Genomic DNA, 16,446 nt, shown 5'->3' with positions numbered 1-16,446 from the left:
ATCTAATACTGACAGTACCTTCCACAAGGTTGTTGGTCCTGTTATCGGAACAACGGCCAAAAACGTTCCAGATAACAGGGGGGAAGAGGGCGTTTCCTGCCACATATGTGCGTTCCATCTACTGAATGAAAGCGTTCAGTTCAGGGTACATACATAGAAGCCTGGTGGTGTGTCGGGAGGTGATCATGAGGTGGAAATTCTGTCTCAGTACTGGGATGTAGCTCACTGCCATGGCTTTCCTTACCGGCTACCGCCATACCAGCACTCCGACATTGACGTCCAATTGTCGTAGTGGAGGCATGTCTCTTTAAGGGAAAAAGTCCCACCACTCCAACATTTTTTTTTTTCATGGTCGCAGTGGCGGTATTCAACTTTTTTTTCAAACAACGTGCCATTCCGACATGAGGTCATTAATAGGCTATTAATGTCATAACTATATCCAATTGTGTAAAATAATAAAAATTCACATTTAAAATGTCATTGTGAAGACTTCTTGATATGGTTATGTGTCTGTTGCGTGCGCGACTCGGGGAAGTGAAAGCAGTTCATAGACATGGCAAGTTTTCTTCTCTGTCTCATTATTCGTGGACTAAGTGGAGCTAAATTGAGTTATTATTTTGCTGTCACTTCGTCTGTTTTATGGCCTAGAAGGTTGTATTTGGTATCTGTGGATCTAGCTCTCCTCTTTTATCTGACATGCAAGCCATATCTTTTTGACCACGGTTTCACGAGTAAATCAAACGAAAGTAGCGGTAGCCGAAGCTATATGATTCTTATTTGTTTGTCACTTCGTCTGTTTCTATAACACAAAAGGATCGATGTGTTTGGTATCAATGGAAAGCTCTGTTTCTCCTCTTTCATTTGATATGCGTGTTATGTCTGTGCGATGCCTGGTCCCGGAGTAATTCAAGCGAGAGCAGTGGCTGTGTGGGGGAACGCAGAGCAATATAAACTAAATATGATATACTTTGATTTATTTCTATTTTCATACTTGATCGTACAGACACGTGTCTAGTCTCGTTGGAAAGCCCCGGTTCTGCTCTTTCATGCAATATAGGTCTCATCTCACTGTGACTAAGAATCGCAGAGCAATGTAACATAGAAGAATGGGTGTGTTTTTTGACGCACTTTGCGTCCGTCGGGCTCATAGGGTCCGTTAAATTGACTTGGAAAAAAATAGGATCTGTAAACTGTCGGAATGGGGGTACTAAAATGTGTCGGATTGGCAGCATGTCGAAATAGCAGCATGTTGAAATAGAGGCATGTCTAAATGGAAGCATGTCGTAGTGGTGGCATGTCTGAGTGGCAGCATGTAACCTTCCTTACCCACCCTTTGAGCCGCCTGTCGTGCCGGTACGGTGCTGCATAAGTTGAGAAAATCAGTGAATTAGGCTATCTCTCTCTCGCGCGCGCGCGCGCGCACACACACACACACACACACACGCGCAGGCAGGCAATAACGGTTGTCATTAGTCAAGGTAGTGTTCTGCATGTTCTTTATGGCCCAGACACATGCAACAAAGGCAGCATCATTACATGATTAGTGAAACTGTGTCATGTGTATTGGCTTTAACAACTGATGGTTCACATGCTTTCTTTGTCATTATTCTACATTCCCGAGGATAACTAGTTGTTAAGAACCTACAAGGTGTAAGGAAATTGGTGTGAAATGTTCATAAAGTATGATGAAGTTATTCCCATTGAAAAGTGTGGGGCTAAATGCTTACTTAATTTTAAAGGTTTTGCACAGGCTGTGATGTACAAAACAATGTATTAATTGTGGGGCTCACTTGGACCATCTGGAAAGAGAGGAAAAGTATTCAGGTGAAATGGCATTCCAAAGTAAAGCCCAATCAAAACTGTTTGGCTCATTTCAGCCAGGAATACTCAGAGACATAACTGAAGTTAACAAAGATTTTAATCAGAATAGAAATTAGCAACAATGAGAGTCTTTGGCGTAGGCCCCGTCCTAGGTCCAGGTCACTGAGTGTGCGGACCCTGGCAAATCCTGCCGGAACGAGAAGCAGGGGCGAAGCCTACCCCCTGGACAACTGGACGAGGACCAACCTGGTGGTGATTAGGGAGGGAGGGTGGGAACATCGAAAATCGGCACCTGAAAGCAACAAGGCAGGTGCCTGGGCAGAGTCATTAATAAAGCCAATGTAGCCTGGTGATTGGTCGAAGGTAATGAATGAATGACGTATTAAGTATACCCGGCAGAACTACGCTGCAGCTACGCAGGCGCTACATTTCAGCCAGGAATACTCAGAGACATAACTGAAGTTAACAAAGATTTTAATCAGAATAGAAATTAGCAACAATGAGAGTCTTTGGCGTAGGCCCCGTCCTAGGTCCAGGTCACTGAGTGTGCGGACCCTGGCAAATCCTGCCGGAACGAGAAGCAGGGGCGAAGCCTACCCCCAAAAATAAGTTACCCATTGGAAGCTTAGCTGGATCGTCTTCACTGAATGAGGGCGAAGCCTACCCCCAAAAATAAGGTTACTGGAAGCTTAGCTGGATCATCTTCACTGAAATAAAGAACAATATTAAACAGCTTATGTTTTATTATCCTGTTAAACTGAAAGAGCGAGAGAATGTAGGTATATGAAGTAAGTCATAAATTGGCATAGAAACCTTAGCCGAATGGCATCACTTGACCGTCTTTAGATCTGAAGATCTACAGGGCAGTCCTTAGCTACAGGCCAAGTGATCTCAATGAATATAATGAATGATTAGAAGACATGTGATACTATAAGTAAATGAAAACGACTAACCTGGAAAGGGGCATCAAGAAGGCCTAGCACCCTTTAATTGATTTGTACGACTGAAGTCGAGTCAGGTCAAGTTGTTGTACGGGTGGAAGGCCCGAGTTGGCCATGAGTCGAAGGCCCGAGTTGGCCATGAGTCGATTGGTACGATTGATGATGAGGATTGATGATGACTATTGATAATGATTGAGAAGTGATAAGTGATTAATAACAGTTGAGTGATTTCGTGATCGTATGAGACTGAAGAAAGGGCAGTGAGGACATGGGATAATTTACCACTGCTTGGACCCATTATTTAAGGTGCCGGCTGTGCGAGTTGAGGTAATTCTTGGGGTCCAGTATAAAGCAAGAAACTGAGTAAAGTAGAATTGAGTTAAGTAACCACCACCAGTATTTGCAAGTAAAGGTATGAGGATTATGAAATGCTCATTGTTGCTGAGGAAGTGTTTGTATTTACAGAACTATAACCATGTGCCGATAGACAGTGTAGATAGAGTGAGGCTAGAGTGTAAATAGATAGAATGGGGGGCCCGAGTTGGCCATGAGTCGAAGGCCCGAGTTGGCCATGAGTCTATTGATATCATTGATGATTGATGATGATGAATGATGATGATAATGATTGATGATGATGATGATGATTGATGATTGATGATGAAGATGATGATTATGGAGGATGATGAATGATTGATGATTATGATTATGGAGGATGATGAATGATTGATGATGATGATTGATGATTATGATTACGGATGATGATGAATGATTGATGATGATGGATGATGGATGATGATGGATGATGATGATGGATGATGATGGAGGATGATGATGGATGATGATGGATGATGATGATGGATGATGATGATGGATGATGATGGATGATGAATGATGATGATGGATGATGGATGATGATGGATGATGATGGATGATGATGATGGATGATGATTATGATTATGTAGGATGATGATGAATGATTGATGATGATGATTGATGATTATGATTACGGATGATGATGAATGATAGAGAATGATAGATAATGATGGATGATGATGGATGATGGATGATTATGATTACGGATGATGATGAATGATAGATAATGATGGATGATGATGGATGATGGTTGATTATGGATGATGGATGATGATGATTGTGATTATGGATGATGATTATGGATGATTGATAAGCTTGCGAGAAAAAATGAGAATGAGGTATACGGGTGGGTAGAAGGCAAGGAAACTTGCTTAAATGAAAATTTACCGGAGAAAGCGTATTGGTGTTAAGGGGATCCATGGCAGATTAGAATCATGATGGTGTAACTCATGACAATGTGCTATGGCTACCAGGGAGAGGTTACCATCCTATAAAGATGAAGCTATCGGACCTGAGAGCAGGTTTGAAGGCGAGTTAACCCTAAGCTCCTTGCTCTCGGAATACCCCTCGAAGGACGACCGATAAAGGTGCATTAGCAGAACGAAATCAGAAACTTTACGAGGTAGCAAAAAGAAATCTCATCCGACACACATTAATGCCTCTGAGAAAGCAAAAGCAAGGACATGCGTAACTATGCGATATGCCAAACAAACGAGCGAGTAAGTATTTGATGGAACGTTGGCACTTGTGGGCATGTAATTGTAGCCTATGACATTCGAAGGATTTTCACGAGCCGGAAGATACCAACGGTTAATTAATACTTAAAGAGACCCTATGCCACTTTCTGCAGGAGACGATCGCTCCTTGTTTACATCTGGAAATCTGGGACGAGAAACCACGCTTGCAATTTATTTAAATATAGCCTATACATGTATAGATATACACGCTAAAGCTGTCGGGGAAGCTCTGCAGAGAAAATGCAAGCATAAAACGAGCGAAAACTAAAAACGAAACCGAAACTAGATGAAATCGCCAATCCTGTATAGTTTCTCTTTAACCTATGGATATAAGGTGATGCTATGCAATGGAATATGATAGCATGACTAGTTGAATGAACTAATGCAATGACAAGATATATGCTTATGGTCGAGCGATAGTGCATGATCGACATTTGTGAGAGAAACTAATATGGTAGCTCAGCACCTGAGTAGGCCTACACCGCCTGAGACATGAGTTTAAGAAAAGTCCTGCAATCTGTGCCCCGATTGCCCTCTTTTCATTGGAGATTGTACAATGATTTACAAGTTGTTTACCAAGATAAGCACCTAACGTAGCATGATGCAGTTGACTGGAGCGCACCGTGGCTCCTGTATGACTCTCAATCTGACCGGCCTTGGAGTTTAGTCAGCGACTGTATAATCTTATGAACAGAGGCTACAGTGCAAGGCCGACGTTAGCCTGAGAGAGACAAGACGAATACCTGCGAATGTGGACCTTCTCTGCAGGCCAGACTGGCAAGGCGGCTCCCGTTTCTAGGTAGCCTTCCGCAACTCGACACACGAGAACAATCGCCCATCTGACATAGGGCAGCTCAGCATGATGCGCTGATTGCTCGTACGCTCACACGCCGAGCTTTGAGAGTAGCCTATGCCGAGATGTATAGCATGGATTTGCATACCGTGATGAGGAATTTGATTTCACGCCATGAATCAATGCATGACACGCGATACACGATGAAGTCTATGACGTGATGAGAGATTAACTAAACTTAGGCATGGTAGGATAGGCTGCACGTTGAGTAAAATGACATAACGATAATATCAGAACCGAGACCGATGAAAATACGTAACCACAAGTACAACCATAGCTAATTAGTAAGTTAATGTAGGCCTACAGTGGAGAGGCCGGTGAGTTCTAGCCTGGATGGAGCCGAATTTGGCCCCGCCTACATCATTTTCCAGCGGGAAGTTAGGTCTGGCATAGCTCCGTTAGAGCTGAACTATTTTCAACCCAGAGCTGAACATACTGATTAAACTGTCAGGGCAGGCTTTACACGATGATGGACAGATGAACGACAGTGACGTCCACTCCTTGGTTGATTTTGATTGCAACGGAAACGCTATGGATGCATATTTTTTCCATGCAGTTAGGCCTCACTGATTCGCACAACGATTTCTGAACACTTAGACCAACCAATATGTGGTAAAGACCAGAAGATAAAGCCTAGGCTACGTTGTTGGTTATTTCGTTGCTCTGTTTGGTGAGGTCTATCCAGTGAGTGCAGAGCCATCGCTCTGTATTGGTTGAACACTCCCAGTAATCACAGCTGAATGGATAAGATTCAGACTCACATTCTGACTAGGATTGTGAGAGTCGGCTATATGAGTTCCACTATAAGACGATAAAGTTCGAGCCACATGGTCAAAAGACAGCATGATTGACAGTTACTATGGAGACCGCATGATTGATGTGATGACTTGAGATTACATGGTGATAATTGAAACCTAATCATGATTGTGATATGATGGCTATGCATCTGGATGAGGCTTAACAAGCTGTAAAGTTTTCCACAATGTTCATGAATCATGACTACCTGAGAAAGATTTCATTGATTAAAAGGCTGTGAGAATGTCACGCAATGACCGAATGTTGCTGCCTTCAGGCGCCGTGGGATATGCCGAGGTGAATGAATGTCCAAATCGAAGTCTGGGTATTTTGTCTTAGCTGTGTAGGCCAGCAGCTAGTTAAACTGCGACATGGCCTCGTACCTATAGTCGATTAGCGAGTAGACGACGATGCGTGATGATTAAGTAACCTGCGAGTAGAAGTAGATTAATATGAGAATCCAAGACGAATGACGAGCGACGTGCAGGAGCCTACAGCGAGGCCTGTTGCCGATAATGGATTTACTTCCGTGGAAGGAAAGAATTCGAAGAACGCGGATAGACCGCAACAGACTGGAGCAAACGCTTCTATGCTGTAGCCGACGGGCCGTCTCCTGGACAGCAAGCCTACCGTAAGACAAACTGTACCACTACCGACGCCAGTGGAGCATTAAGCGAATCCCACAACTCAGCCAACAGAGACGGGCTAATTAGCGAAACCGGGGCCGTGGCGAAATGTCACGAATATTAACTGGAATAACTTTTACACATGCGTTGATTGTAGTAACGCTTGGTGAAGCCGGCGATTATCATTACGAGTTAAAGGTGTAAATGAGCGTAATGCTAAAGTTTAGGTAATCGCGTTGAGTAAGCGTGACGGGCTAACGTGTTAACCGATAGCAGCTAGCTAGTCGAAATCCGTCGTATCATACGCGAATGTGAACATGCCTTTACTGGCTACGCCTGATTAAGATAGTGCAAACAAAACATGGCCTATAACGAGTGTTTGTGGAGAAATGTGAGCTAGGAATGTAGGCCTAGTTGAATCGGCGTTTCTAACGTAAATGTTGTTTAAATTGGGCTAGCCTGAGGTATGAAGATAGACCCTCTCGACGGGTTAGAGCAATTACGGAAGAGTGCGAATTATCCGTGGATTATAAACCGCATGAAAGCGAGAGATTCCCAGATCAGGCTGCATCACATTTGACGCGGGTTGTGAGGGCTTGCAGAAGTCAACAAAGAGTGAGCTATCTAGGCGCATGAAACCAGAGTGCTACGAGGTAAAGATCTTTCAGTAAACTGTTAACTTGCCTCTTCTGCGACGACGCTGTGTTTTCCGCGTCCTGAGTTTAGGTCTATGGTCCTGAGTTGGCCTACTGCATTGGTTGTAGGCTAGCCGACTCCCGGTACTCGACTTCGTAGACTACGTCCGCTAAGAATTTGATGCAACATTGAAATGGCATTAGGAAGTAACGTGTAGCGTGAAGGCGGCTATAAGCGAATGAACCGTGACCCTCGTCGTGAGGGAGAACATCGAAAATCGGCACCTGAAAGCAACAAGGCAGGTGCCTGGGCAGAGTCATTAATAAAGCCAATGTAGCCTGGTGATTGGTCGAAGGTAATGAATGAATGACGTATTAAGTATACCCGGCAGAACTACGCTGCAGCTACGCAGGCGCTACATTTCTATCAAGCACACAATCACAATAGCACACAATTATGAAACCTGGCGTTTTTCTAGGCAGATTTGACATGGAACTACACTCTCATCTGGCGTAATAATCAAGGCAACTTGCAAACGTACCATAGGCGCAGTGATATCGTACGCAGCATCTGAAAATAGTCCCCATAGACAACAAGCAGTAGTAGTGCCAGTAGCTGCAAGTTGCCTTGATTATTACGCCAGATGAGAGTGTAGTTCCATGTCAAATCAGCCTATACATATACTCCTTCTCCAGCTGTACCAGGTCCTGGCTGCACTGGCAGGTGGCAGGTCAAGCAGGAGCAGCAGCAGGAGCAGGAGCAGGAGAGGCAGCAGCAGGAGGGATGTTGTGTAAGGGGCTCCTGGATTCCTGGGGTGGGGGTGGTGGTCCTCCTGAGGTCCCTGGCTGTTCATGGTCGATGCCCCCCATGACATCTATGCCCCCAGGGATCCCCAGTGACGCAGTGGTCCCCAGGATACCCAGGCCAGGGAGGTGCTGTGCTGCTGCCTCCACCTGTTGCAGCTATCTGCTGCCGTACAGCAGCAGCTTTTTTCTTCGCTAGGCTGGCAGGTTCTCTGCTATTTGTGCCCACACCTTCTGCTTTTGCAGATTGGTGTGGGCACCTTTAAATCTGTCAAAAATTACGCGTTTGTGCGCCTCAATCTCCTCGATGAGGAGGTGCACTTCGTCTGGCCGGAAGGACTGTTTGCGCTTACTTTCCATGTTGTCCAAACCCCTCGGTGTTGATTGTGCCCATTAAATAGACAAATCTTTCCACGTGACCAATTACAACAGAGGTTGATTGAATACATTTCACAGACATTTTTTTTTTTACGTGAACATGTTTTTGTGCAACGACATGTGATAACGGAGAGATGCGTTAGTCATTTCAGAAGCAATTTATTGTTTTACTAAAAACATCATCTTCCAGGCGCGCGGGAACATATCTAAAACATACCTAAAACCAAACCGAAGTATCCCCAGGTCTTTATGTGGTCGGATAGAGAGTCCAGAATGAATTTAATCGAGTCAGTACCTTTCCGGAAAGGTTGTTAAAGTGTTGTTAAAACGTTGCCAGCTGCAGCAGCGACATTTCCAGAAAGGTACTGACTCGTTTAAATTCATTCTGGACTCTCTATCCGACCACATAAAGACCTGGGGATACTTCGGTTTGGCTTTAGGGACCCTTTACTCACTACCACGTAAGTGAAATGTTGTTTGGAACAGTATAGAAGAGGTATAAAAATAGTGTTTTGTAGCGGCGAAAGGACGTGCCCCGGTCACTTCCAGGCTAACGAGTTTTTGGCTAAAAACGGTAAAATCGAACTCTCTCAAAAGACATCCGAATGACATGATGTGATGTCAACTCAACGTATGTACTCTCAATCATCCCTTAATTGATCTAAAGTGCATTTTACTCCCTAATTTACTCTTGGAATGCCGCATTCATTCATTGATGGAATGGAAACGTTATGCATAGCCAAGACCAAATAGAATTATTTTACAAGTATACATGATTTACTTTCTTGAATTTGTAGGCTGGAATGAATCGCGGCAAAAGGTTTTACTGCCGGGAGAAAAACGTCGCCTAGTAGGCCTAGTCCTATTCTTTTCTGTGGGCTAATATATTTTCTGCGACTCGAAATAGTCAACTAGCCTGCTTGCAACATCTCTCCTCAGCGAGTCACGTCACTTTCACTTACTTTCATACCTAGGCTGTATAACATTTAATGTATGGATATCTATAGATAGGCTACTCAAAGCTATTCATAACTGTTTTTACTATTTGCCTATATAGGCTACAAAATGTGCTAGCTTATGGCAAATTTTGTATTGATAAAAAGGAATGTTTTGCTATAGCAGGGGATGCAGTACCCTCAGCACCCACTTCCCGCGCCCTTGTCATCTTCGTGCTTACGTGTCTTCTTTCTAACAGAGTTGCGAGATATTCAGCACTGCTTCGGTGGATAGCTCCCCTTAAGAGCATCTTAAAGGTCTCATCTCATCGTTTTTTTGTTAATTTTGCGGTGATCTTTAGTATTAATTAATGTCCTGAGAGCTGGTTTTAGACGAAAAAATGCTTTGCTGGGTCTGTTTCATGCTGTTTTTGCTTGTTGCGGGAGGTGGGAGGGGACGAACGACAGGATTTCGCCTCTCAACATGAATATGCATAATATGCATAATATGCACTGTGATGCTACCTCCAGTTCGTCACTGAGGATTCTACTGCTCCAATCTACATTGCGAGAGTCGACTAGCAGCCTGCTAGCAGCTAGTCGAGAATTGAGGCTTTTCTGTGGCACAACATGCCAGTTTATGATCCTGAATCCAAGGAAGAAGTATAGGTAGCACAAGAACCGCTTCCTGATAGTAGTAGGAATGGTAATGTTTTCATGTCAACTTAAATTTAATTCTAAAAGTGGACGTTTGTGGCGATCGTCATCATGCTTTCAAGTTATAAATAAACAACGTTCTGAAACATAGACTTGTTTCTTTACACTGTCAGCCTTTGCAACCTTCCAGGTAGATATTTTACTTCACAACTAAAGCAATTTAGCCACTGACGTTGCTTGCTAATCCTATGATAGTTACGGCTTGAATTCCTGGATACCAACACAATCAAAGATCATTTGATCATAACAATGATCTAAACAAAAACACCTACCTACCTATTGCTAGGTGCACTTGCGGGAATAGCGCCACAATGCCCACAGAAGCAAAACATGTTTGCTGCAAGGAGACTGCCCCGGTAATGAGAACTAGCATAACGTTGGTTGATGGAAGTTTGTTGACAAAGGTTATTCATATTGTTTATATTCACGTGTGCCCCACATTAACATGTGTGCTACAAGGAGACTTCTCCGGTAATGAGAATTATGGTATGGCTTTGGTTGAATCAAGTTTGTTGGTAAAGGTTACATGTTTTCATTCATGTGTGACCGCTCAGGTGGTTAGAAGATTGAACGATACCGATACCCCCGTTGCCTGTATGACCCTTCACCCAGGATTAGAACCAGTCTGCCTTAAAGGGATATTCCGCCATTTTTGGAAATACGCTCATTTTCCACTTCCCCTCGAGCAAAACAATCGATATTTACCTTGTTCCCGTTCATCCAGCCATTCTGTGAGTCTGGCGATACAACTTTTAGCTTCAGCCTAGCATAGATCATTGAATCGGATTAGACCATTAGCTTCTCGCCTGCTAGCTTCATGTTTAAAAGTGACTAAGATTTCTGGTAATTTTCCCATTTAAAACGTGTCTCCTCTCAAGTTAGAAAGTGCAATAAGACCAACTGAAAATGAAACCTGGCGTTTTTCTAGGCAGATTTGACATGGAACTACACTCTCATCTGGCGTAATAATCAAGGCAACTTGCAAACATACCATAGGCGCAGTGATATCGTACGCAGCATCTGAAAATAGTCCCCATAGACAACAAGCAGTAGTAGTGCCAGTAGCTGCAAGTTGCCTTGATTATTACGCCAGATGAGAGTGTAGTTCCATGTCAAATCAGCCTATACATATACTCCATTCAAAATGCACTCAACATTTATAGAGTTGACTAGGCCCCCTGCGAGGCAGAATATGAAAGGTAAGATAATCCATCTTTAGCTAAAAGGGGGAAGCTGTGGGATGATGCTCCTAACGGAAATATACAAAACAGGTCCTTTTTCATCAAATTACTTTATCTTTTTGCACACAGTATATTTTAAGTATAATAAAATACAAAACACAAAAAAATAACATCCAAACTATGTACATAATTTACAATATGCTCTTTCTGCCAGGCAATGCAGACATCTGTGGGGTATACTACGAATCTCGATTAGTGGGTTAGCGAGGTATGTTGCGCTCAAAGCCAGGGTATGCTGTCATACGAAAGTGGATTTGTTTTAGCGTCGCTGTATCACCATGGTATCTTATGCTCGCAACCAAACCTGGTCGGGAGCAGGTTATGTGCTAAGTTATAGCTCAAATCGTGAAAAACTACCGCCCTCTGGCCAATTCTAACCAATCCATTATGTTCAAAAACGAAGTTATCTCACGTGTGCTAATCTGTCATACTTAGAACAGGTTGCGCCCCGCCTCTGCAAACATTTTGAAACTCGAAGGCGCTTTTAACTATGTTGCGCGTGCAAATATGTCACTACTATGGACGTGCATACCATGCAATATTTGATGACCATCAATTTTTTGATGTTATGGGTTAGACACTAAAAAAGACCACCCTAGATTTCTCTGCCGCTCATAAATGCGGAAGTAATTGTTGGTTAACCTAGGCTGTCTTGTGCGTCTCCACGTTTCCCGATTGGTGAAAGTCACCCCAACCACGAGAACGCGCACAGATCTGAGCTGAAAGCCTAGTTGGACAAATTCATCCTTGAGTGAGTTTCGTAGTACCATTCAACTCTGATTGCGACTTTCGTTTTTAGCAATCCAGGTTATCCAAAGAAAACCTGGTTGTTTTCAACGAGATTCGTAGTATACCCCACTGGCCTACAGATCCTTTGTGAGCTGGTGCTGGGGCTATCACTATGAGACAAATGGCATTATAGACATCCACAATGTTAGTTTAACAAGCAAAACAATAACACAAAGATGTTTGTCAATAAACATTGTCATTTAGATTAAATTATAGCCCAAAACACATACGTAGGCTGTGATGCTTCAGTTGAAGTGCTAATCGACCGAGTTAAATCATAGGTGGAGTCAAGGGGTTCTGGTATGATTGTGGAGATGTCACTTTCATCATCATCCTCTTCATCATCAACCCTAGGTCTGTTAGCTGGCCTTGGATGGACAGACTTGATGGGCGTAGAGGTAGCAGGCCCCCATGGTGCATCTAGTGGCAGTACTTTTGCTTGTCATGGCAGATTCTGTTTGGGTACCTAAAGTAAAGGTTGTCACAATTGATATTGCACAGGACAGTCATTATTTCACATAAAACCAATGGAGACAGCGACTGTGGTATGATGTAAGTTGCACATGCACAAAAAGACATTCAGGAATATCAATTCTATTTGTAAAGCAATACACTTTCCCAAACATTGACAAGTTAGATCACAAACCTTTGCTTCTGACGTGAGGAGCTAATGTACCCATGGAAAGCCGTGTAGCCCGACACGAACATCTAGGTAGGTCTGTTTGAGTGCTGGCATGAATGGGGGATGTCATCAAAGTCTGTGTTGTGCGGAAGAATAAAATCACTGTAAGCAAGTAATCAAACAACCTTACAAGGCTGTAATAATGACAAGAAGACATAAATTACAACAAAGCTATTTGTTGCAGCAGATGCAACACGAATGGAAAGCTTCAGTAACGTGCCTGGTGTATCTTAGCCCTAAGTGCAAGGGTATTGAGTTCTTCATTCCCCAGTTTAGCTGGCACAATGCCCGTGCACTAGAACACTAAGCTGATCATTGAACATTGTTAAGCAGATGCAACACGAACGGAAAGCTTCAGTAACAAGCCTCTTGTAGCTTAGCCTGCTAGCCCTACTGGTTCACGTGTATTGGGTTTTTCATTTGGGCTGTTAAGACTAGATTAATACCCATGCACTATTAGACTAAGTTGAACATTGTTGCTAAAATTATCTGTTGTTTTACGCGTAGCTTATGTTAAGAGTTTTGTAGGTTCAACAGTGTACCTAGCTTGTGCCCATGTGGTGCATGCTAACGTGTACGATATGCTAGTTTGTGACAGACATCCTAGATAGAAAAGTTTGTTTTTACTTACCACCTATGAGCTAGTGCTCGATCGTCGTGATGGCACAGATCCAGGTTTTAAAACCAGCCTTGACGCAAAACCAATGCTGTATGCACCGAAGTTGGAAAAGTCAGCGTTGCAGGTGGTGTTCCAAAAATAAAACCCAACCATTTCCTCTTCAGATCTTCTTTCTCAGGCAATGCATGTAATGTCAATGTTTTATTGCCACACATAAAGCAAGAACGAAGTTGTTCCGAAGCCATAGCAAGTTGCTGTCAAAAACGGTCGCCATCACGTCTATGGTCGCTGTTCGCTGAGCTGCAGAAATGAGATCTGCTACGAACTTCCTGCCCTGGTACTTCCTGTCTGCCGGTGGGCAGTAGCAAGCTAGTGGGAGGCGAGGCCATGAATACCAGAGCGGTACTAATTCTCGGAGTGACATCACCCCGTTGGGGTTTTCTCATTCGCTCGTTTTTCTCTGCGATTTCTTTCATTGCCTGATACAGGTAATGGGGGTAGAGGAAAATTTTCACATGCAGCATGCAAATACAACTCGTAGAGACCTCTAGTATTTCAACAAAAACAAGTATTAAACAGTTTCTCGCGGAATGAGACCTTTAAGAGCTGTGCACGCGCGTTCACGCTACGAGCATGTTCGGGAAACAGTCGGCAAAACCAAACGATCTTAAGATGAATCGTAGAAAACCCTCGTAAGTGCGTCTATCCATCGTTATTGGGAAACGCACCCCAGGCCTAGAATAGAGACAAGACACGGTTGGGGCAGCAGAGGAGACATGCATACACTCTTGCATGTAACACCCTGTTAATTACATTTCAATGTTAACATTCTTGCCAGTTTAGCGTTCACATGTTTGATTTTGTTTAGCCTGTTAAGCACATTGAATGAGCCGATTTCGAGATCATATCTCGAGATATGATCTCATAATTTCGAGATAATACACTTAGGTAAAAAAAGAATAAGATTTTCTTTTTTTTTTCCTTCAGATATTATCTCGTTATTTCAAGATAATATCTCGTAATTATGAGATACTATCTCGTTATTTCGAGATAACACACTTAGGTAAAGATTTTTTTTTTTTTTTTTTTTCCTTTCAGATATTATCTCGTTATTTCGAGATACTAAGTCGTTATTTCGAGATATTATCTCGTTATTTCGAGATATTATCTCGTTATTTCGAGATGTTACTTTTATCTTGAAATAACGAGATAATATCTCGAAATAACGAGATAATATCTGAAAGTAAAAAAAAAAATGTTGAATTTTATTTATTTTTTTTTTACCTAAGTGTGTCATCTCGAAATAACGAGATACTACGAGATACTATCTCGAAATAACGAGATAATATCTGAAGGAAAAAAAAAAAGAAAATCTTATTTTTTTTTACATATGTGTATTATCTCGAAATTATGAGATATTATCTTGAAATAACGAGATATTATCTCGAAATAACAAGATAGCATCTCAATTTTTTTTTTCTTCACTTGCGGTTCAGGGCTTCCGTAGTTCTGTTTACTTATTAAGTAGCTGTCTTTGGGTAGACTGGGCATCTCAAAAAAGCATAACAGGGTGATTCTCCAACTATGGTACTTTTTGGACCTGGACATTTTCAGAAAATGAAACATTTTTAATTAAAATATTATTTGCGTAATTTGTTTCCCCAGTATGCCTAGATACCTGCCCTGAAGTTGGCTGTGCTGATTTTTATGGAATAATATGTATTTTTTTACATTTTCCCCAGACATCTCAAAATAAATTGTCATTTCCACAACCGACCAAAAACATGTGTTTTCAACCAAAAATGATAAAATATTTGTAGTTATAAATATATTGGGTTACACATCACACTTACATCTTTCCAAATTGTAAATTGATTTATTTCTCTGAAATGCAGCTGTACAGATTTTGCAAAGTTAACACCAAAAGAACGCTGAACACCAGGCCACTGAAACCTTTCATTCATATTTCTGGCATTTTCAAATCTGATATTTTTCAGCTCATATACATATACCTTACCCTCAACAGTTAAATAATCAACATCACCACCATCATTACCTTAACTTTATTATTTTTTTTTTTATGTTTTACAAAAAAATATTTGTGGTTGTGGAAATGACGGGAAAGGCGGGTTATGGTGAAAATAACATTTCAGATATAAAACCTGTATTTCATAAAACCTGTATTCCTGTATTATTTATTTCAAACAGGGATAGTGTATTGATGAACAACTGGCCTAACAGCAGTAGTAATACAAAAGATAACTCATTCCATGTGTCACAAATTATTTTGAAACAAAAACAATATAATCAAAAACACAATCATCCTCATGTCAAAATGATAATTAATGTGAAAATGTTTCACCACTCCCTGAACCAGAGCAGTGTATATGGGCCAAGGTTCACTCACAGATGAACAGGTGAACCCAAGGGACAAGTGTTCAACATGTTCAAAATATGCCATATTGAAAAGAAATGTAAAAAACTATATATATTAGATTTGATTGATTTTGGTTATAATGCCTGTATTCGGGCCAAGGTTCACTCACAGTCAAGTTCGGTGAGTACTTCCTCCCACACTAATGGACCCAACATCATGTGGCGTTTCGTCACTGGCTGAGGTTCTGGGACCAACTTTACAACGTCCTCTGGCTGATACCAAATTATGTCATCATTCATAGGCCAGTACCATCTGTTCTTGCCTATCCGGCTCATGGTTTTCACCAAGGCTCCATTTTCTGAGTTCACATCTTGGATTAGGCCTGCGTAAGGATTCCCATCATAGCGGACCACACACCAGCTTCCAATCAGTCCCTCATGTAGAAGAGTGATGTCTTGAGATTTGAGAGTTGGGATTGGTGGGCCCAAAGCCGCCTCAGGCCTCTTTGCTCTCTGTGCTCCGGGCCATTCCACATGTTGCGGACCAAAGCACTGGCAGGTTTGGGGCTCTGAGCAGAAGCAGCTTAAGACCCGCCAAGATATGTCTCCCGGTCTTGTAGACAC

The sequence above is a fragment of the Sardina pilchardus genome, chromosome 6 (genome assembly GCF_963854185.1).
Source record: "Sardina pilchardus chromosome 6, fSarPil1.1, whole genome shotgun sequence".
NCBI classification, from domain to species: domain Eukaryota; kingdom Metazoa; phylum Chordata; class Actinopteri; order Clupeiformes; family Clupeidae; genus Sardina; species Sardina pilchardus.
The sequence above is the reverse complement of the archived record's forward strand: the minus strand, read 5'-3'. Positions refer to the sequence as shown.